Source organism: Artemia sp. Qi Xiang Cuo, chromosome 12 (assembly GCF_049724085.1).
Source record: "Artemia sp. Qi Xiang Cuo chromosome 12, ASM4972408v1, whole genome shotgun sequence".
NCBI lineage: Eukaryota > Metazoa > Arthropoda > Branchiopoda > Anostraca > Artemiidae > Artemia > Artemia sp. Qi Xiang Cuo.
The window spans coordinates 48,465,514-48,489,719 of record NC_142805.1 but is presented as its reverse complement, the minus strand read 5'-3'; the positions used below and the strand labels follow the sequence as shown (position 1 = coordinate 48,489,719).

Sequence of the window (24,206 nt, the reverse complement as noted above, 5' to 3'; positions counted from 1 at the left end):
TAAAAAAAAAGTAAGAAGACAAATCTAAGATATATTGTTATCGTAATTTTTAAAAGGTTGCTGAAATGATTTTGATATTAAAAACTCAGTTTTTTTAGCTATTTCTACGAGCGAAAAAAAGTAAGTTTTGGTACTGGTGCATTATGCGGGCACCGCGAAGAACGTCAAGTTTGGTTAATGCTAATGAAATAAGATGAATATATAATAGTTTAGAAACAAGTTTGGGTTATATATTTGCACATTAGGGGGGGGGGATAAAGCATAGCATATATTAAATATGTAACCTAACCCAACCTAAGTACCCCCCCCTAAAACCCAAAAGACAATAGTTTAAATATTGTAACTTATTGAGAAACAACACTTTGCAATTATTTATCTATAGTGGTCTCTTGCAAATAGCCCGTTTGACGAGTTTCGTGACTGGTTTCCTTGATACAGTCTATAGCAGTGGGCCTGCATAATGCACCAGTACCTAAGTTTTTTCAATCATTGACAGCGCAATAGCGCTGCTCATAGGCAGCGCTGCCTAAGTAAAGAACGATGTTGGCACAATGTATTATTGATTTTTTTCTTTTTTTTTGTTTCCATACCAGTGCACTTCGTATCGAAGGAGTAGTCGTAGAAACTTCAAAAAGGGCTCATTCGATTGGAAATTGAAATGGCTAGTGCCCTTTTTAATAGTCAAAAGTGATTGGAAGGCAACTAACACCCTTTCCACACCCACTATTTCCCCAATCACATCTAATCAAAATTTTGAGATTGCCATTTTGTTCAGCGTAGTTGATTTCCTGATAGAAATTATGTTTTTGAGGAGGACACTCCCTCACAGCCTTCAGGGCAAAGGTTGTAAGTTATGCCTTGTGGGCATATAAGGTTTTTATAGAAAACGTTGTCGTAGAAACTTCAAAAAAGGCTCATTCGATTGGAAATTCAAAGGGCTAGTTCCCTTTTTAATAGTCGAAAGCGATTGGAGGGTAACTAACCCTCCTCTTACGCTCACCTTTTCCCCAAACACATCCAATCAAAATTTTTAGATAGCCATTCTGTTCAGCGTAGTTGAAAGTTCCGGAAATTAGGTCTTTGAGGATGACAACCCCCCCCCACACAGCTTAGGGAAAGGGTTGTAAGTTATGCCCCGGGGGCATATAAGGTTTTTGTAGAGAGGACTGTCGTAGAAACTTCAAAAAGGGCTCATTCGATTGGAAATTGAAATGGCTAGTGCCCGTTTTAATAGTCGAAAGTGATTGAAAGGCAACTAACACCCCTTCCACGCCCATCATTTCCCCAAACACATCCAATTAAAATTTTGAGATAGCCATTTTGCTCAACGCAGTTGAAAGTTCTGGAAATTATACCTTTGAGCAGGACACTCCCCAGAGTCTTCATGGCAAGGGTTATAAGTTATACCCTGGGGGTATGTAAGGTTCTTATAGAAATCTTCGTCATAGAAACTTGAAAAAGGGCTCATTCGATTGGAAATTCAAAGGGATAGTGCCCGTTTTAATAGTCGAAAGTGATTTAAGGGCAACTAACCCCCTCTCACCCCCACCTTTTCCTCAAACACATCCAATCAAAATTTTTAGATAACCATTTTATTCAACGTAGTTGAAAGTTTTGGAAATTAGGTCTTTGAGAATGGTAACCCCTCGTTTCTCCCACAGCCCTCAGGGTAAGGGTTTTAAGTTATGCCCTGGGGGCATATAAGGTTTTTATAGAAAGTGATGCTATAGAAACTTCAAAAAGGGCTTATTCAATCGGATATTAAAAGGGCTAGTGCCCTTTTTGGAAAGGGATTGAATGGCAACTAACCCCCTCTCACGCCCACCATTTCCCCAAACACATCCAATCAAAATTTTGAGATATCCATTTTGTTCAACGTAGTTAAAAGCTCTGGAAGTTAGGTCTTTTAGGATGGTAACCCCCTCAGACCCCTCAATGCAAGGGTTGTAAGTTATGCCCTGGGGGCGTATAAGGTTTGTATAAAAAGTTGCTGTAGAAATTTCAAAATAGCTCATTTGATTGGAAATTGAAATTGCCCTTTTTAATAGTCGAAAGTGATAGGAGAGTAATTCAGCCCCCTCTCACGCCCACCATTTCCCCAAACACATTCAATCAAAGCATGGAGATAGCCATTTTGTTCAGTGTTGAAAGTTCTGGAAATTATGTATTTAAGGATGACAAACTCCCTAGTGCCCCCATGGCTAAGTTTGTAAGTTATGCCCTGGGGGCATATAAGGTTTTTATAGATAGAGTTGTCGTAAAAACTTCAAAAGGGGCTCATTCAATTGGAAATTGAGAGGACCAGTGCCCTTTGTAACAGTCGAAAATGATTGGAGGGTAACTAAACCCCTCTCACGCCCACCATTCCCCCAAGCTCATCCAATCAAAATTTTCAGATAGCCATTTTTGTCAACGTAGTAGAAAGTTCTGAAATAAGTTTTTCAAAGAAAATTAAAGAACTCCATTAAACAAAAAATTAGCAAAAACAAAATCAAATAATCTACCAAGCGTGAAACTACACTTTACTGAAAAAAATACAAATGAAAGTACATTGTCAGTTTAATATACATATAGTTTAATTTACATATTTAGTAATCAAAATGTTAATATTATTTGATTTATTAAAGTTATAAAAGTAAAAACATTTATATTTTTTTCAGTAAAGTGCAAATTATTTTCTGGCCTTGGGAAGGCATAGTGGTTTTGAGCCTAACTTATGTTAATTTCTGCTCGTTTTGACTCGGTCATTTATTGTAATTTCTGTTGTTTTTTTTTTCATTTATTTATCCATGCTGATTTGCGGTTGGGTGGATTATTTGATTTTTGCTCATTTTTGGTTTAATGGAGTTCTTTACTTTTCTTTGAAAAACTTATTTTGTGGAAACAGTTTTTTTCATTAATTCAAGAAAAGAGCGACGTTAAAGCTTAGAACGAGAAATAAATCCCTGAATGGGTGAGATCTGTCGCTCTCCTCTGTAAAACACAATGGGTTGTTGGCACTTGGCTGAAACGATATATTTTAATTTTTTTTTCCTCTGTTGAGAACACGAAAAAACTTGTTTTTTTAATCGATGAAAGATTTGTTGTTACCGATTGGGCATCTGTTTGACATATATTGCAGATTGAACCAACCTATAGAGTGTCTCAATTTGACATAAATGCAACATAGCACCTTTTCAATTACCGCAGCTGAAATGCCTCAAGGCTTTACTAAGGTCCTCAGAAAATATCTTGCAGGCCATTCTTTTTAACGTCTGTTTATTATGAACATAAACATGTTGACATGTATTATAGACATCTATTATGTATTATGAATATATGTATTATGAGTTTTAAATGCTTATGAACTTTTGAGAATTTTTTTCAAGATCAAATTATGTCTGCTGTCAAATTATCGTCAGTATTGCTTTGATGCAATAATCCTGTTTGATGTTCAATTCGAAAACATTATTATTAAAGACTACGATTACGTCTCAAGTTATGAAAATGTTCTCGAGGAAATGTAATTGGAAAACTGGGTACTGTTCTATCAGATGTAAGACATGCGATAATGCAAGTTTGGTTAATGCTATTGAAATAAAACAAAATTTGATGAAAATATAATAGTTTAGAAACAAATTTCGGCTATGCATTTGCACAGTAGGGGGGGGGGGGTAAAGGCTACCATATATTAAATACATAATCTAACCTAACTTCGGTACCTTTTTCCTCCCTAAACCCCAAACAACTAAAGTTTAAATATTGTAAACGGAGAGATAAACCACTGTTTGCAATACTCGGCATGAAATTCTCCGTTGAAAGAACCTGTTTGACTAGTTCGCATTATCGCGTGTCTTACAGCTAATAAAACAGTACCGAAAACTGCTACCTGAGGTTAGCTAGTGATGTATAAAGTAAAATTGCCGCAACGTGACCATAAGAGGTTTCTTTAAGCAAACACTTCCTCTTAAATTCACAAGTTACGTGTACCATACACCAACAAATAAAACATCCAAGAGGGTGCTGATTCCCCTCCACCTGGTGTACATCTCAGAACGCCACGGGCGCGGCACAGTTTCAGTACGCTTGACACAGTTCCGCCACGCTTGGCTCGCTTCACCTAGTGTACATAATTGTTTGGAGAGAGCGACCCCTCAGAAACGTCCCAATCCATCCTGAGGGTGTGCCCACTTAAAAGAAATCATGTTTGATCGATAGTGTCGATCTAAATGAAAGAACTCATCGAACAACTGACCTCGGAGCCATGTCCTCACGCAGGAATTTATTTGGAGGGTTTGGCGATGTTGAAAAAATGCGAATTATATTAAAGTATCATTTAGAGCCCTCACAGGGTGGCATGTAGGCAGGAACTTATTTGGGTGTACAAGGGGCATTGGAATGCCCCGTTTTTCCCAAATACTTTTGAAAAATCTGCTTCCTCCCTCAATGACAACCGTGAAGATTTAATCCTTAATTGCTAATCGTTTTTTCGCCTCTGAGCCTTTTTAAGAAGTCGAGGATGTGCTATTCGAATACTAGCTCCAAAGGTGTGAAGGCTAGCAGATTGATGGTGGAATCTATGGGAAACCACAAGTATTTTTTTCGAAAGGAATAGGGTGCGTCTCTTCTAATGGGTTAGCTTTCTTTAGATTTTAACGTGTTTTTTAAGATATTCTGGAGGCGGAAAAAGTCCCAGGGAAAATTCTCTTAGTCATGCAGCAACAGTAGCCAAAAAGTATCCCTTCCTGCTGCACACGACTTTGCTCGTGCACACCTGCGTATCTGCAGCCGAGACATTTGCTAGCCGGTGCAGTTGCCCGCCTATGGTTTTTTTTCTTCCGGCTAAATTGTGGAACAACAGATCGTCTTTACCAGAGCTTCAAAACACCACTCTTACTTAACCCCTATTGATAGGCGTGCACGGTCCAAATAACTAATAAAGCCCCTCTCGAATAAGTGTCAAATGCATCCGTTCGCTGGCAGCCGCGAAAGGAAGTTGTTTTCACCATAGGATTGTGCTGCTATAACCACATTACTTACTTAATTACGTTAATTGGACATCTTAATTGTTAAAGTAATTTTCACGTTACTAGAATTAAGGTTCTCATATTGTAGAGGTTGCCTTATTAGTTTGTGATTTGAATATGCTTATGTCATTTCGAATTTATAATGTTGTCAGTTGCCAAGACAGCAGAATGAATAATCCGGCTTCGTAGAATGCTTGTTTTTTAGTAGTTACCTGTTGAAAGAGTTATTTGATGACCTTTGTTTAAATTTTATTTGGCCTTTGAACTTCTTAGTAAGTACGGTGTTTTTCAAGTTAAATGATGGTTTTTTGCTGCTGTAGACCTTGTTTCTCCATACCATGAAATCTGAAGATAAAAGATAGAATTGGGAAATAGTTTTTTTTTTTTTATATTTTTAAAAATAATTTACAGACACAAATTACAAGCAAGTCCTCGGGAGAATGATTCCAGGCCCCACAAATCGACGATTCTGCATTTTTTGCATAGATCTTGCTTGAATCTTAACCCTGTCAAATTACGAGAATCGATATCGAAACGATATGTAACGATACTTGATGATATATAGCGAACTAGAAAACAAATAAATTATTAAAACAGCTGTATATTGAATAGATGCACGTTCAATTATTTGGCAATTCTTTTCACATCGGATTGGAGTCGATAAACGGTTGATTACACAAAACGAAGTCTAATTTATTAACATCAAATTTTCATATGAAAGGATTAGACCAGAGGGTAAGTGACACATGCTAATTCTTCCGTGAATTACCGTAATTCCTGAAATCTCATTTTCCCTTTGTCCCATAGATAGGACTGCTTTCCCTTAGGGAAAAACGAACGATTTTCGTGCTGCTTGACAGGAAATGGCTTTGCTTTTATGATCAATAAAATCAGGAACGTATTTAGGGAGGGGAATCCTTTGGGGCCCTGCTCCTCTCCTTAATCTGTAGCCTATTGTTTTTTTTTGCCGTGGCTGCTGGCCCAAAAGTGACTTCTAACTTAACTTTGAGAGATGTTTCACATCACTGGAGAAAATCACTAATTTTGAAAACTAACTTTTTTTGTCAAAATATAGCCAAATTATCGAACAATTTATCCCTGAATTTACACACAGTTTTGTTTTGCAATGCTTACAGATCTAAATTTTTTAGCTTTAAAGCAGACATACTTCAAATGAAGCTAAACAAACAAGTAGATTTTTTTTTTTTTTTTTAAGAAAATTGTTAAGAATCACTACAGGAAATAAATATTCCCAAGGAATGGGAAAAGAAACCACTGGAATGGTTATTTATTCTAAGGGTAGTAATCTGACTAGTGCTTTTCAGGTGAGTTTTCAGGCTCGAATATTCCTGATTAAAGTTCGAGGGTAAAATTCTATTGTTATATTGGAGGATCTGTCTGAGATGATATTAGAAAACAAAGACCCGAAATCTTTGAGATGTTTTCGTGAGAGGTACCCAAAACAGAAGCTTTACAGAGGAGGGATGAAGAAGTAATACCCATGCGTACTCGCAACTGCGCAAGCATTTATATGGCGGGGATATGGTGAGAAACTGATAATGAGACGGAAACTGATAGAAAATTTCTTGTCCATATTCCTCTAAACATTCAGAAATGAAAATACCCATTGTCGTAGGATTCTTTTCGTAGGAATAAGTTTATTTTTAAGTAGTTTCCCAGGGGTGATTGTATCGAACTGAAGGGAAGGAGATAATTGTATAATTGGGAGGGAGCTTATTCAAACCTAAATTTAAAGCTCTTTTTTAAGTGACCGTACGGATTGAACCAGGGAAAAATCTTGTTTTTCTTTGCTATTTTAGGGCACAAAACTATGACTTTACCCCAAAGAGGATGAATTTGTAATCAATCGAAAATTCTGAAAAGCTTATTGATTTAAAAGCATGAATAATTATATTTTAAACTTTCCAGTTGTAAAAGAAGTAATGCCACACGGTGGCAGCACTGGATTCAACCAAGTTGATTCGTTTAATTTGTAATGAAATTAGGCTATGTTTGGCGATCTGTAATTGGGTATTAGCTATAATGAGGGGGGGATGAGTCATCGTTTAGGTGGGGGTAGGGTAGATTCCTTAAAAGGTACATTTTAATGGGCAGACTGCTTACTCTTCAGGAGGCTTCAGATAAATGTTAAAAGAGGTAGGGGGGAAGTAGGAATTAATTAAATTGTTTCTCTATACAGCTAAAACTTTGCATTCCGATTTCTATCGGCACAGAGGTGGAAAAGGCAAGGCAGGTCATCATCAGCCCCGCCAGGAAATTTCTTTGGGGTGGCAAATATTGCAAGGAACTTAGTTTTCAGCAATTTTAAATGGTGTTACGTTCTTTTTCTACTTATATGAAGTATTTCAATGTATTTCAAGTATTTCAACAAATGTATGTAATGTATTTATAGATAAGAAAATCCTATTGCATGGGTTGTGATGGCTTCAGTTATGTAGAAGATCGAAAGTCTCACAGAATTTCCATCAATATAAACAATAATAGGCCTACTCCTTTTCATCCAACCGAAATTCTTTTGTAGTTTTTATATTAACAAAGATTTTTTACCAAAATTACTATTCATCGCCAATTTCTTAAGTATATTCAAATTTTATCCAAAATTTTAAATTTAAATATAGGACGGTACTAATGCACGTTCAGTTATTGATTTACATATTTTAGAAGCAATTAACCAGAGATTTAAGGGACCGGTACCTCAAATTATATCTAGGTTAGGCCTGGGTATGATTTGGAAGACAATCAGAAATTAAACAAAAAAAAAGAGCTTTTCAACTGAAAGCATGGAACAGATTTGAAACCTATTTGAACAGATTATTCTATATATGAAGGGGGATGTCTTCTCCTTAGCTCCTTACTCTTTACTGTGAAGTTCGGCTTTTTCCAATTTTTTCTAGAAAATTTGCATTTGGAAAGATAAGATTTTTCAAAGCACTAAAGATACTTTCGTTTAATGAGCAAGGTGTTGAGAAGGGGGTAGTCCCCCTTATATACGGAGTAATTTATATTTGTTTCTAGATTTAAACTTGCTCCTTACTTTATTTGAAAACCCTTTTCTATTTGTTTAATTACATTTCATTAAACTGTAAAGGTCTATGAATGCAGTACTTTTGGTACCGCAGAAAAAGCAACAAATATTTCAGTGACCTCTGTTTGGATTTTGATGGGTAATCAAACAGTTCGTAGTAATGAACTGTAAGTAAGGGGCGACCCGGCCCAATAGTAACTAAAACTCTAGAAAACAAAACTTTTTAAATTTTGATACCAGTTGATATATCAAAAGAATTGGCTTATTATACTGATTTCGAATATATAAGTTTCATTAAGTTTAGTCTTACGCATTAAAAGCTACGAGCCTGAGAAAATTTGTCTGATTTTCTAAAAAAGGGAAAAGACCCCTCGAAATTCTATAATTTTAATGAAAATTACACCATCAGATTCAGTGTATAAAAAAACCTACTGTACAAGTTTCAAGCTCCTATCTACAAAATGTGGAATTTTGTTATTTTTGCCAGAAGAAAGATCACGGATGCGTGCTTATTTGTTAGTTGTTTTATTCCCCAGGGGTGATCGTATCGACCCAGTGAGCCTAGACCGTCAAAAGAGGGCTCATTCTATTGGAAATGAAAAGTTCTAGTGCCCTTTTTAAGTTATCAAAATAATTGGAGCTTAACTAGGCCTCCTCCCACTCCACCTTTTTCCCGAAATCGTTCGATCCAAAGTTTTAGATAGCTTTTTTCTTCAGCATAGTTGAAAGGCCTAATAACTATGATTTATAAGAGATAAAATGGCCCCCTACAGCCCCTGGGGAAAGGTATTTAAGTTATAAAATTTACCCATTGTTTTATTTATTATTGGGAAAATACATACATTTTTCGGGCGGGGAGGGGAGGAAGAATTTTCTGCTGGGAGGATTTTAAACGGAGAGAATTTTCCAGGGAGAGGGAATTCTCAAAGGGGTGAACTTTTCAGGGTAAATTTTAAACTTGGTGAATGTGCCAGAATTCCTATACGAAATTTCTTTATGTGTCTTGCTTTTTCTCTACCGGCCCAGAGTAATTACTGCACTAATTACTAATAAACAAGTAGCAGCTCATCATTACCACTATAAAACAAAACTTCCTTTAGACTTTAGGAAACTTAAAAACATTTTTTGAGCCTCAGCATTGGCTGATTGTCACAAAGATAAAGGGCCTATTGTAGAGCTCTTCTGGGGACCAGTCATCATCGAGAGCTGTCGAATTTTTTTTTTTATTAATAATAATAATAATTTATTTTCAAAAAAGAGGAGAAAAATCAATCACTAGCAAATCAACCAAAAGCGTCGCAAATTTGTGGTTTGACCGTGAAATTCGACTGAGAAGACGGTGAAATTTTATGCCCCTTTTGTCCATGAGTTTGTCAATATACTAGTTAAATATGTTATACTAGCTAATATACTAGTATGTCAATATAACTAATATACTAATATAATAGTAATGTACTAATAATGTAATATACTAGTAATGTAATATAATAATATACTAGTAATATACTAATAAACTAATATACTAGTATGTCAATATACTAGTTAAATATGTCAATATGTCAAAAACGGATGGCACTACAGGGAATTCCTAAAGCTGCCCTATTGCTCCAATCATAATTCCTTTGAGCTCATTTTTCATTTTTCTAGCAGGTAAAGTATTTTTAGATTGTTCTTTCCTGAACTTTAAAAAGAAAATTGCTCAATTTAATCGAAAAATAAAATTCACTAAATAGTTTGACCACACAAAATGCAAAAGTGAATAAGAGGTGATATAGGGTGATCCTTTAAGGAAGTTCTTCCCCTGTTAAGTTATCTTTAAAAGTTAGGTAACATTTGGTTTATTTATACACATGGCGTATAGCAGGCATGCCACTTAAATTATTTCAAAACTGCTAATGGGCCTAGATGTGCAATGTTTAATGTAAACACTTTTCAGTTCTGGAATATCTCATGAAAGAAAACCCAATAAATCCACCTATTCGACTTCAAAGACCTTTCCTCCTTTTAGATAGTGAATATTCCAGATAGATCCGAAATTCTCAGGATAGAATGCGTTAGTGGTAGTTCTAAGACAATGGCAGCATTAGGTTTTATTGAATAGGGGAGGCTCAACTATGGAGAAGGTACTTGCAGGATCCTTCAATAAATATAATCGCATTTTAATACGATATTTTATTATTTGGTTATCAGTACTTTAAGGCCTTGTTCAAGACTTCTAAGAAAATTTAACATTGAGGTAAATAAAAAGTTTTATCAACTGAAGTTAAGAAGCCAGATTAAAACTCAAAACGAACAGAAATTATTACGTATATGAGGGGGTTTGCCCCCTCGTCAATACCTCGCTCTTTACGCTGTAGTACGAATTGTGTCCCAATTCTGTAAGAATGACTCCTGAATCACGAAGGTCGTTTAACTTGAATAAATAGTTCTTTTAAAAGTAGTAAAAACAAAACAAAAAACGTTGGCGTAAAGAGCGAGGTATTGACAAGGGGGTGATCCCCTCATATACGTAATAATTTCTGTTCGTTTTAAGTTTTTGATGTTATTCCTTACTTTCAGTTGAAAAAAAAATTATTTAATTTCTGATCGTTTTTTAAATACTACGGGGAAATATGGCGCCCCTCCATGAAGAGGTCCTCCAACGGAGGGGGGATATCTACCCTCCAATATTGTTTCTCGCTTGAAAAGGGCACTAAAAGATTTGATTTTTAGGTCAAATGAGCCCTCTCCCAATCTTCTATGATTACTGGTTTGGTGTGATCACCAATGAAAAAAAAAAAAAAAAAATAAGCCCGCATCCATGATCTTTCTTCTGGCAAAGAATGTAAAAGCCACATTTTTGTACATAGGAGCTTGAAACCTTTACGGTAGGGTTCTCAGATATGCTGAATCTTATGACGTAATCTTCATTAAGATCACTTGATGTTTTGGGGTTGTTTTCCCTCTTTTTCAAAGTTTAGGCAAATCTTCTTTTGATGGGTACCATTAAATATGATGAGTTTTACATATTTTGAAAAAGCATCAAAATCCGATTCTTTTGATGTATCTATCGTTATCAAAACTCGGTTTTTTAGAGTTTCGGTTTGCATTGAGCTGCATCGCTCCTTACTTACAGTTCGTTACCACGAACTGTTTAATAAATCTAGCTCATAAATGCAGATATCAGAATAAAACTAGATTTGACAATCCGACGTCTCTTATCCAACAGCCCTATAATTGAAAATAAAACATGTATTTTCTATAATTTTTGGGTTTCAGTGGAGGGAGCTGAAGTTTCTAGCCCTACCCCTTTAGAGGAATCAGACAGATACTTAGGATGAATTTAGAGGTAGGTGCTCTCGCCCCAGAATCTTGAAACTTTTACCACAATTTCTCATATATACTATATACCTCACTAATTTGTATCCTCCTAAAAAGCGCAACCCTTCCCCGAAATAACTTCCTGCCTGAGTGCCTGTGAGTAATATAATTGGTTTATTCCATAAATAAGCTGTATATTTAACCTCGAAAATGGTGAACAGATTGTTTTAAGTGATCCCAGATTTTTTTTTTATTTATTTCTTTTTTTTGTGGACAAGTAGTTATATTAGACTGAATGAACAAGCAACCATGCCTATTAGCTTTTGGCTAAAAATAATATATCACCAAAGAGGTAAAGAGGTCGATTTAAAATAACATTCTTTCAAAACATGTAAAGCCTGCCGCCCATTTATCTTTGCGTGCCAGAGAACACTAATGTCGAAGAGTTGTTGAGTGTGTGTATGTGCGATTGCGCGCTTGCGCATGCTTTTACTGCATGTCTGTGTATTTCTGTAAGTGGATTTTAAGCGCATGTCCTTATCTAAATATTATGGCGTTCGGCCAGTCAGAATTTTTAATAAGAGAGAACTCACATATTTTGCTTGGTCGAAGTTGCTTCCTAGACACTGATTTAAGTTGAGTACCTATAAAAATTGACTTACAGAAATAAACAGCTGTAAGAAAACTCGTTCAATGGAATATAAAGCGTCCAAATGAAAATTGTGTTTGCCCAAGATAGTGTGATTGTCGCCCCTTTAAACTGAAATCGACCTGTTCTTTTTAGCTACCCAGTTTTGTTCGGGTCTGTTTGGAATTCATGGGATTCATCAATTTCGTTTCGCTCCAGGGGTTCTTCACCAGGATTTATTTGGAGGGGTGCATCACTTGCTTTTGTGACGCAGTTTTCTTTTGTTACTCATCTAGAGGTGTAGCAAGTATTTTGTAAGGAATTTTCCTAGGGGATAAAATTTATTTGAAAAGCTAAATTTAAGCTTTACTGAGAAGCCAAAGTTGGCATATTAAGACATTTTTAATGCAGTATCATGCTGTTTGACTCAAGGGTTTGTTTTGAATTTGGACCTGGTACATCTAAAGGGGGAGGGTGGAATTTAACCCCAGCGTTCCGCCTATTATATTTTTCTGCTTCATCTATAGGGCAAGGCAGGTACTTACCCTGGAATATGTTTGGGGTGTGGAGGTTTCAAAATGCAGAAGACCTGCTCGATATATGAAAATTATATTAGGTTACGGAAGACCTCCTGTTTGGGACAATAGGTCTCCCTATTTACGTGCCTGTAGAGTCCTTTGCCTCCAGTGAACTAGAAATGTTTTACTGCCTAGCTCCTTGCATCGAACCCTTGTGGCGCAATCTTATAAATCCCTGCACGTTTGAATGGTTTGCATACAAACTATTTAATAATAAACATAGTTTGACCGAATTTCGGTTAGAATCCAGTAGTTTGAAAGCACAGCGTTTCTTGCCTAGATAATATTAACTAAAAAAACAGATTTTTTTTCAACTGAAAGTAAGGAACAACATTAACGCTTTAAACGAACAGAATTTATTCATAGGCCTATGTGAGGGGGGGGGGTGGTGTGCCCCTTCCTTAACCCTCTCTTTACGCGAAAGCCTTAAAGTTCTTAGAAAATACTTCTTGTTCAAATTCAACGGTCCTTGTGTTTCAGGAGTCGTTCTTAAAAAACTGGAACAAAAAGTCAAACTTTAACGTAAAGAGTGAAGGATGAGAAAGGGGCAGCCCCCATCATATACAGAATAATTTTTGTTTGTTTTAAGTGTTAACGTTGCTCCTTAGTTTCAGTTAAATTTTTACCTATCCAGTTTCTGACCGTTCTTCAAATCATGACAGGTACTGCTCCCCATCCCCCTTAAGTTATTCCTGGAAATATCCTCCCGGAATCTTTTCTCCTCGTGGAAAATTCCTTCCCCCCGCAAAAAATTTCACTTAACAATCTCGTATATTTCAGAATGACAAATACTATGGGTCTATGTAAACAACGGGTAAATTGGATAACTTGCAGCCCTTCCCCCAGTGGCTTTGGGGATGTCATGTCATCCCTAGAGGCGTATTTATTGGACCTTTCAACTATGCTGAATTAAACCGTTATCTTAAATTTTTGATAAGATGTCTTTGGGGGAGGTGAAGGACCACGAAAGGAGCTAATTGCTCTCCAATCTTTTTGTTACTTAAAAAGGTCAATAGAATTTTTAATTTCCGTTCGGATGTGCCCTCGCCCGATCTTCTAGGACAATTGGTTTGATACCATCACAAAAAAAAATATATAAAAAACAACAAATACACACACGCGTGGTCTGAGTCGCTCCTTACTTACAGTTCGTTAGCACGAACTGTTTGAAACACAGTATAAAGATATAGTTTATATAATTTACAATTTATAGTTTATATACTGTAATTTATATACTGTGGTTTGAAATGACAATTTTGTAGAAAGATTTAGTAAATCTAATTTTAAAGCTGTACTATCTGGGGGATTTTCAGCAAAGGGGTGTTTAAGGGACAGTTTAGTTCACACTATGATGCGTGAAAAGGAATCGGAAGGACAACATGGGAAGATATGAAGAAAATTATGTAATATTGAGGATTATTGGATCGTACGATGTGAAGAGGGATAAGAAGCGCATATTTGTATAAGACTTCATCTGCTTCTGATTTAAATTGGTTTTGTTGCAAGAAGATAATTACAAAAACTCAATCCCACTTGCAATGAGTACATCGGCTGTGATAATTAAAAGGGCGACATACGCCATCTTTGTAACTTCAGGAATGACAAAAATGAGAAAAGGTTTGTCGGCTGGGGTCTCATGCTGAAATTTGGTTGGTTCTTAAGCCTAAATTGAGACACATGCCGAATATCAAAGTCCAAAATAACAGGGTAAAAAAGGAGACATTTGCTCTGCACGTGTCTGCTTTTTGGCTCTGTGATCCATGTCCAAAGGTGGCATGTCTATTTTTTGTCTACGTAACTGTACGAGATGTGTTAATTATGACTGCACCAATCGATTCCTCGTGCTAACTTTACCTACCACACATACAAAACCAACCCGAAATGGCATATGTCGACCGAAATGCCATTTCGGTCGAAATCCCCTTGTATTTATGCCATTTCGACCGAAATGGCATATGTCGCCCTTTGCATTATCACAGCCGACATGGAAGGACATAAATTGACAGGAAGTATAAAAATAGCTAAAAAGGAGAGAAAAGGAAGAAATAAGCGTGAGACATGAGGATAGGAAATTTGTAACTGAAACAATATTATGATGTTACACAGCTTACCATTAAAGCCATAAGTAATATTTATTTTATAAAAAAAAAACTAAGGTCATTCTAAAACTGAGCTAAAGCTAAAAAGCCCAATGATTATTCTAAAACTAAGTTAAAACTATTAAACCTAATGTTAAAATCCTATTCCTCAGTTGAGACCTCCTTTCTATATTATAAAAGAAGGACTTCGCAGCGACTTAACCATGAAATAAATCTTTGAACCAAATCTTGTAGCCTTCTTCAAGAGTGTATATTCTCATTCTGCGAAAATATGAAACAGTCAAATAAATATAGATATAGGACCTACCTAGACTTTATATAGGACTATCTAGATTTATATAGAACCCACCTAGACTTTGTTGAATAGAATCAATAGCAAGTGGTAATTCGGGAAAAAAAATCTTAGTTTCTAGTAATTCCAATCGTTCCTTGAAAGTTGAATTTTACTAAAAGCTTTAATAAGGTACATATAACGCTTAGATATCTTCGGCTATACAGACTAGGGATTTTTGTTACTTCGTACTTCCCTAGCAACATTTGACTTAAAACATGTAAATTAGTATTAATCTAACTTAAAATAAGTAGTGAGTAACTTAACCGTTTACTTTGGTTTTGGAAAGTATAAGCTAGATTTAGACCGAGGCATAAACGCTTACGCTATTTATCTTGCATTTATTACAGGCAAGTTCAATAAGTTTTACTGCTAAAACAAATATTGACACTAAACTAAACGATTAGAATTTGTTCGCTTCTTGATCTTTCTTTTTTTATATCTAAGCAATTATTTTGTTCTTAAGAAAACCTCTAAATAGAGAAATTCTATTAGCTCTGTCAGTAGGCTTTCTTAAGAACAAAATAATTACTTGAAAAGAATAATTATGTTGGTTTTGGTAAGTTTAAGCTAAATTCAGATCGAGCCATACAAGCTTTAACTATGTATCTTGTATCGTATTCTTTTAGGCAAGTCCAATAAGTTTTACTGCTAAAACAAATATTGACACTAAACTAACGATTAGAATTTCTTCGCATGTTGATCTTTCTTTTCAAGTAATTATTTTGTTATTAAGATTACCTTGAAAGAAATTATTTCTGTTAGTGGTTCTAACGCAATAGTAGGGAAATATCAGATCAGAGATTCAAACGAGCATCACGGAAGGATTTAGAAGCACGGATATTATTAAACAGACAAACGACACTATCTCTTCAGTAATTTGGAACAGATCGCGATAACGAGCTGTAAGTAAGGAGCGACTCGACCCAATAGTAACTAAATCTCTTAAAAAAGGAACTGGTACTTGCATGATATGGTTCCGAACACTCAAGTTGTTCATCCATTGACGCACTGTAAACCGGTTTCTTTCAGCTTAGCGTGACAGAATAGATGGGAAATATATTTAGGCTAAATATTTGCACACTAGGGGTGGGGGTTGGGGGTAAAGTATTTGGACAGTGTGAAGTCAGAAAACAATTCTTACTTCATAATATGCAGAATAATTGTAGCTTGTACATTTTGCACGCAGAACCGCTATACTTTACCTCCACCCCGCTTAAGGTGCAATTATATAGCCCAAATTTATTTCTAAAGTATTATGTTTTTATCAAACTTAGGTATTTTTCTTTAGGATTAGTCTAACTTCACTACTTGAGTGGTCGGTGCTATCAAGGCCGTATCCAGGGGGGGGGGGGGTCCCCGGTTTGAACCCCCCCCCCCCCCGAAATTTTTGACCGAGTCGAAAATAAGTCGAAAATTAGTAAAACCTAGGTAAAAATCAGTAATATTAGTCGAAAACTGAGTCAAAAATTAGTAACTCCCCCCGAAAAAGTCAAAAATTAGTAACCCCCCCCCCGAAAAAAAATCCTGGATCCGCCCTTGGGTGCTATATCATGCAAGTACCAAGGAATTTGACAGCAATTAATGTATCAAAAGAATTGGCTTTGTGTGTTGATTCCAAATATATTGAATTCATTAAATTTAATGATACCCATCAAAAAACACGAACCCTAGAAAATTTAATGATTTTCGTAAAAGGAGGAAAACACCCCAAAAAGGTAATTTTATTGAAAGTCACGCCATCAGATTCAGCGTATTAGAAAACCCTATTGTAGAAGTTTCGAGCTCCTATCTACAAAAATGCAGAATTTTGTACTTTTTGTCAGAAGAAAGATCACGGATGCGTGTTTGTCATTATTATTATTTTTTCCCCAGGGGTGAGCGTACCGATCGAACCAATGGGTCGAGAAATCTAGAGAGGGCTCATTTGACCGAAAATTAAAAGTTCTAGTGCCCTTTTTAAGTGGCCAAAAAGATTGGAGGGCACCTAGCCCCCTAAAAACTAGCCCGTAAGTTGTGCAATTTGCCCATTGTTTACATATAGTAGACTATTTGCTAATGATAGATATATGGAAATGTTTTGAGGGAATTCAATGCGGGGTGAATTTCCACGGAGAGAATATCGAAGGGGAGGAAAACCTCCGGGGTAACTTTCCAAGTTATATTTTACATGGAGGAGGGGGATTCCCTGGTATGATTTGAAAAAAACGGCCAGGAAGTAAATGAAAAAACACAACAAAAAACAACAAATCGTTTGACTGGATTTCTATTAAATTTAGCATAAATTTTCGTTTGCTTCAGTTTCAGTGCTGCTTCAGTTTGAATGAAAACTATCTTAAAGAACTTTAAGAACTTGAGCTTTCTTAAAGTTAAAAAACATTAAGAACTAAGGAACTTGAAGGGAATCGCAGAATTTTTTTGTGCATTGAAATGAGGAAAAACCTGAATGTTCGTAACTAAAAGTAGCCTACACTTGTTTTAAGATTTTTCTTCAATAATTTATTCCCCTAATCCTGAGCGCCGCTAGGATCTTTTCCTGGGCCGAATGCTACTAGGAAATTTATTTTATCGAGATTTAATGAGAATGTTTCTCGTTTTGATTCTTTTCTAATGTCTTCTTTTTTACCAGTAGCGGTCATTGTCCCCTCTTTCTTTGGCGTTCATAGCCTTAAAGGTTAGGATTTTGTAAGGTTAGGAGTTAGAAAATTAAAACCCGTTTTTCGTGTTTAAAAATTTTGTAATATTTTTAGATTTTTATAAGGTTTTGTTTACAAGATTTGTTGTAAAACAAAATTCTCTCAGCTGGGGGATTGATTTTATCCGGATGCCCTCGGTCTGATTTTGCCAGTGAAATTGCAGTTTTTAGAAGCCAAATTTATTCTAATACCTACACTCACAGCTTTAAATGGGAGAAATTATCTTAAAAAACGTCAAAGGATCTCGTGAAAAAATTTAAGTTAAACTAAAATAAAAAAGAATATCATTAAAACCAGATTGTGATGGATAAAAGGTTAAATATTGGAGGTTATTGAAGCGTGAGTTTTCCGTTTCTTTTCATTTTATTGTTGTATAGAGTTAAGGTTGTTTCCTCTTTCTTTATAGGTCTTGTTTATTAAACTATCGTTTTCTTTTCCTTTTTTATCCTCATTGATAAAGGCAGGACGTGAAACCGCAAAAGACTACTCGAAATTTTATTATCATTATTGGAAAAGTTTTTTTTTTTGTTACTTTTACACTTTCTTATTGGATCATTTTTCAGTTTTTTCATTTTGCTTTAATTGTAAATGGAAAAGCAGTGGGGTCTGAAAAACTTAAAAAAATATATATAAATCTGAAATTTTTTTTTTTAGTTTTAGACCCCTCCCATGAAAGTATCTTCTTGTCTTCGAGCACCTGTGTATGCACTGACTAATTTGGAATATTAGTTCTTGCTATTTGGATTCATTGTTGCTGTTGTTATTGTAGTTTATCATCATTTCTTGATCTAAGTAATAATAAACTCTTATTGACATTAGAAAGCATAAAATTATATTTATCTGTGTGAGCTGATGAGTGATGTTTTTACAATAGGTAGTGCTAAAATCTATTTTTATTTCCTTAGGAATACCTAAAAATGCAATATATGGTTTCTAAACGATTTAAGGAGCCGGTTTGTTGGCTTAGGACTGATTTAAAAAAAAAGAAAAAAAAATGTTAAGTAATATTTAAAAATGGAGTGTTAAAAAACAGTGTGGTGGTTCTTTCTGTACTTCTTACAAGGTGACTCGTGTCAACTTTTAAAGTAAACAAGATGAAGATGCTTGAAAATGAAATTTGCACGAAAAATTTGAATTTAGGACATGGAGACGTGGTGTACATACATTATGTACATACTAGTGATGAACATAAAAAAGAAAATCTTCATTACTGCATATGGTTTTTCCAAATTTGTGGTTTCGAAACATTATTTACTGTTGTATCTTTTTCTATGGGGGCGTTCCTTTTGAAAGCCGAGCCGGTCCAACACCTTTTTTAATAATTTCTTATCAAAATCGGGCGAAACTATTTTAGTCGAAACAACAAATTGAAAACAATTCAAAACCCCATTGTGAATAGTTACACACAGGGCAGGGGCAGGCATGTAGGCCTACCGGTTTTATTTTTAGTCGAGGGCAATTTTTTATGATTTGGCTGAGAAGTACCCTGCAATTCGGGGAGATTTAGAATTTTCGGGAGGGTACGAGCCATCTTCTTGCGTGCGTTCCTGCCCATCTGGGGAAAATAATTCTTTGATTTTTTCAATCAGTTTCTGGAACTTGCCCAGTCCCAATTTAACAACAAGACTTCATTGTGCCATTCTGAAATGGTGAAAGAAAGCTTTATAAAGCCAGAGATTATGCATATTTTATGAAAATTATCTGTTTTGGCTAAATCACTGTTTTCATGACACGCTGTCGCTAATGAATAATTTGGATTTCCTGTTTCTTAAGAGTTTATGGCAGCGAGATAAAACAGGGTTTCCAGTAGTATTTACCTGTTTATATACATATGCAATATATACGTCGTAATTCAGCATTTGCTTGTAATAAACCGAGCTTAGTTTACTTCATTTTGATTCATCTTTTAAAATACATCGTTTGCTAATTGTTGAGTTTTGCAATATTCAGTTACGACAGCCTTAATAACTTCTTTGTTTTTTGGATAAAAATTTTAGTGAGTTTATCCACTTATTTATCCATTTTAGCCTCTTAAGTTGAGCTCTCTATTAAACGCACAGTTAAATTACAGGGGCAAAAGTTGATGCGTGAATAGGTCTAATAAATAAATAACTTTTTAAGCTATTGTCAACATAGTTTTTGGACACCATGTTAAAATAGTATGTAGTTCTGTATTTGTGATTTTACGAAAAAAATACGATTTTTTGTATTCATTCGAAAAAAAAGAGAATAAAAATGACAAAATAAATAATTACGATAAGATATTGGCACAGTATATAAATAATAGATATTATATTATCTTTATACAGTGGATATTAGTTAATACATTTTATTTTGATGAAAAAAATAGTCTTTTTCACACTTCTTAATAGGCGAACCTTGTTGTTTCTGTCTTGCTTAAGACCCACTCACAATGATATTTTACTAATGCCAAAATTTAGCTAGCAGTAATTTGAGCCAATCAGAATTTCTCAGACAAGCCGAAAATCCTATGAAAAATCCAATGTCATTTTAGTAAGAATTTGTCAAGATTATGTTTGTACCTCTCTTCCCTAGAGGTCGGTCTGGATGCTACTTTCTCTCCAAGAGTAGTGGAAAACTTGAGGCTTATATTTTTTTTTTTTTGAAATCCAAACCACCCCTTCTCGTAGGAAAAAGCAGCTGACATCCATTGATAAGCGTGTGTCAAAATCCAAATGCAGTCGAACCATGGTTTGGCTTTATCTGGATTTTCACTGAATCACTGTACTGATTTATAAAATTTGACAGGTTTAGGCGATTTGCTGTCGACAGTTCTTTTCTGAAGTCCAAAATTACTATAGACACAAGGAACTGCATTATTTGAGCGGCTATGGAATTTTAGTTTGCTGCCTATCCCTAGAGTGTATCAAGGATTTTTGTTCGGGAGGGGGTATTCTTTTCGGGGGTGTTTTAAACAAAAAACTTCAAAATATTTCTTGAGGCCTATATGCATTTTTGTTTCTTTTTTTTACGGTTTAGATATTTTTTTGGGGGGGTGGGAGGGGGGGGGGTCAAAACTGGTAACCCCCACCTCTCCCCACTGGAAATGGCCCGGGTCTACCCCTAGATGTCTTTTCATCTAAGGGTATTATTTTTAAAGTTGTTTTCAATTTTGGATTCTTTGGTTTCCATGTTACGGCAGTTCTTGGGATTTTCGCTTAAAGATGTATGACTGAGTATTTGGAAGTATTCAAAGTTAGAAACTACTATTAAGACCGAGATAGAATAACCAACCCTAGACGATATCTGCAATACTGGTAGATTACTTTGAGATTGACTCGCCTAACTATCATTAACAATTACAAAACCTGTAGAATGAAATCTTTTATTTACAGCAAAAAATAATAAGAAAATTCATTATCAATCTAAGAAAGACCCTTTTTATGTACTTTTAAAGTAAAATTTGTCTTTGATTGTATTAATCATGGATGTGATTATGTTACCAATGAGGATGCAGGGTTCCCAAAACATTTTTGGATCAAAGTGTCAGAATGATCAAAAAAGGGATACTCTAAGTGTCTACAAGCAAACTGGCGTCTTAGCTTGACTCAACCTCAAATTAAACGCCTCTACTTCTAACTGCTTGCTTACGTTGTATTATCAATTCAGTGACGTGTTGGGGGGAGGGGATCAGTTGTGTGATTATAAGCTCAGCCGCTATGTGCATGGTGTACTCAGGGTTTAAAAATTTACCAGGTATATTTGAGTTTCAGATGTCAGGTGAGGAAGAAAACGCCTGGTCCTGCTGTAAGTACAAGTGACGTGTTTGTCAAGGTTAAATTTCAGACAGGGTTGTCATTTTTCCCAAAGTAAAGACGAGAAGTTTGCCGGTAAGTTTATACTTCTTCATATAATTTAACCAGGAAGAAAATGAATGCATCACTTGATGCCTTTTTATGCTCTTTCCTCATATAATAATCGCTTCTGGGGCAAAGTCCATTTTGAGCCCTTAATTGGGCTCATAACAGCCCATAGAAAACAAAAGTTTAAAAATGCCTTTCTGAAAATAACTATAGTCAGAAAAATTGCCATTTATAGCTGATTCCGGAATGATAATTATTGTTTAGATAATTAATAATAAGTCTTATTATCATTTGATTTTAGTATTAATAGAAAAATTTGAAAACAAATTTGCAGGAATAAAAAGAAAACTGAAATCCCTTGAAAAGGCGTCACAGCTAAACAAAAAGTACACCATTGGAATTGCTGTTGTTGAAAACCCTAAATAAGAAAATTACAGACTCCAGTTTGAACAAAAAAGGAAAATTACATTTTTCAATGAGTAGCACTGATATGTCCTCTTTTTCTTTTATTGTTGTGTTTTTTTTCTCTCTTTTTCTTTGTTGCTAGCGGGGTTCTTAAACATAATAGAAAGTAGTTATAGGGCTCATTTAAAGCAAATTTTCGTGTCTTATTATTTTTTAACTATTTTTAAACTTTACATTATAGTCTTAAGAACTGGGGACAAGAAAATAAGCTACCTTTTCAGGCCCCATTAAGGGCTAAAAACGGAGTTTTCCCTAGAAGCGATTAGTATATTTGGACAGAGCATTAAAAAGGCACTAAGTTATGTGTATTCACTTTCTTCCTGCCTAAATTATATGAAAACGCAGAAATTTACCAGCTTACCTTTAAAACAAACAAAAATCCCCGTTTAATTAGAACTTAAAAACCAGAAAAGCAAAGGTAGCTTTTCGCAAGATAAGGGCAAAATAAAAAAAACTAATAAGGGTTTGTTTTGAAACAATTCTCTTGAAAAAGTCGGTACTTGAGCATTATATGGGCAGTTACAAGGAAACCAGTCACGAAAAATCCGTTTTGACAGGTTAATTCAAGACACCGCTATAAAGTATTGGAATGCATAGCGTGGTTTTCATTGCTTATACGATATTTAAACTGTTGTTTTTTGGGGTTTAGGAGGGGGAAGGTACCTAGGTTAGGTTACGTATTTAATATATGCAATACTTAACCCCCCCCCTAATGTGCAAATATATAGCCCAAATTTGTTTATTATATATTCACCCTATTTTATTTTATAAGCATTAACCAAACTTGACTTTTTAGAGATGCCCATATAATGCCCAAGTACCAAAAAGTCTTTAAAAAGCGGTGGCAACCAAATTGGATAATGTGATAGAAAAAAACAATAAAAGTGTTGTTTTCAGGACCTGTGAGCAAGGCCGTATCCTGGAGAGATTATGGGGTATGACCCCCCCCTCTCCTCCGAAATATTTGTCCGACTCTTCAAAACTTAACAAGAATGAATATAAACATATTTTTGAGGCGTTTTTAAAATCATTTTTGTAAACCCTCTGAAAAATTCTTTACCCCCCCTCCCCCTTAAAAATATCCTGGATACGGCTCTGCCTGTGAGGTTGATGCAGATAAGGGGAAACAAGAGAACATGTGGTGCTTCACTTTCAATTATCGTCATTCTCTAATTCCATGTCTAAGTTCTTTACTACTTCATAAATCATTCCATATATGCTGGTAGATAAGCAATAAACAACAGGTTTTTCTTAGCTGCCGGCTATCTCCGTTGATAAATTGTTGAGATATGAAAATTTAAGTACCAAAGAACCTATTCAGCAAGCATATCTTTGTGGGGTCATAATTTTTATACAGATGTTTGATTGCATTATTTTAATATGTAAGGGGTATAAAATTAATCTGACCATTATGTTGTTCTACTGACTGATTGACTCTTTTAAGTTGTTGAAGGTGTAGTTATGGCAAATTAATGGTCCTATGTCAATTCTAAATTCTTGGTCAACCTTCTTAAGACCATAGGCGGGCGTGCCTTGTTTGCTTCTCATTACAGGCAATCTAACGGTCTTATGTCAATTTTAAATTCTTGGTCAGCATGCTTGAGACTCCAGGCAGGCATGACTTTCCAAAAACAAACAAACGAGTATGTGTCCAATAAGAGAGTCATGCATACTCCTGCCATTTACCCATGCCCCAGCCATTTAAACATTTGCCTCTCAATTACTTGGACTATCTGTCTTGGCTTTTCTCTGTCTGCAATTAGCCATGTCTTGAACCTACTGCAAAAAACTTGATAACTTCAATTCAAAATCAACATAGTGATAGTAATTTGAAAATGCAATGATCAAAATGTTAATCTTAACTGATTACACATTGTTGTTGAACTATCTTCTAAACACGCATGGGCATAAACGGCAGTAGCCTGGGAGTCCGGCTAATATAGGAAGAGTATAAGGGAGGATGTTGAACCCTCCCTTCCCTTCAATGAACCCCCCCCCCCCCCCACGCTTACCGCCCAGACTAGTGTTCCCTGAAAGCATTAATCTTATTAGCCAGTCGGTAATTGCTACTGATTGCCTTTACAACTTTTGAACTTCAAATGTTGTTGTTTAAACGAGTATTTTCGTTCTCGAAACGATGTGATGAAAAAGACGAGGTAATAATCACATTTCTCTTATACTTGGACATCACACTCTTGAAGCACTGAGACACAAGTCAAACTTTAATATGAAC

At 35.4% G+C, this 24,206-nt stretch overlaps 2 protein-coding genes across 4 annotated transcripts in view; one reads left to right on the top strand and one right to left on the bottom strand.

Annotated features, from left to right (window-relative positions):
- LOC148946209 (D-lactate dehydrogenase, mitochondrial-like) overlaps positions 1–24,206 on the bottom strand; it is a 531,845-nt gene that overhangs the window by 191,140 nt on the left and 316,499 nt on the right. The window lies entirely within an intron of this gene.
- Positions 1–24,206, top strand: part of Gug (arginine-glutamic acid dipeptide repeats grunge) — a 249,811-nt gene that overhangs the window by 70,662 nt on the left and 154,943 nt on the right. The window contains exon 1 of one of the 3 annotated variants that reach the window (XM_089098276.1): positions 21,440–21,535. The exons of the other annotated variants lie outside the window; for them this stretch is intronic. The gene's annotated coding sequence lies outside the window, so the exon portion shown is untranslated. Of the gene's footprint in view, positions 1–21,439; positions 21,536–24,206 lie in introns of those variants that run through there. 3 annotated transcript variants of the gene reach the window in all.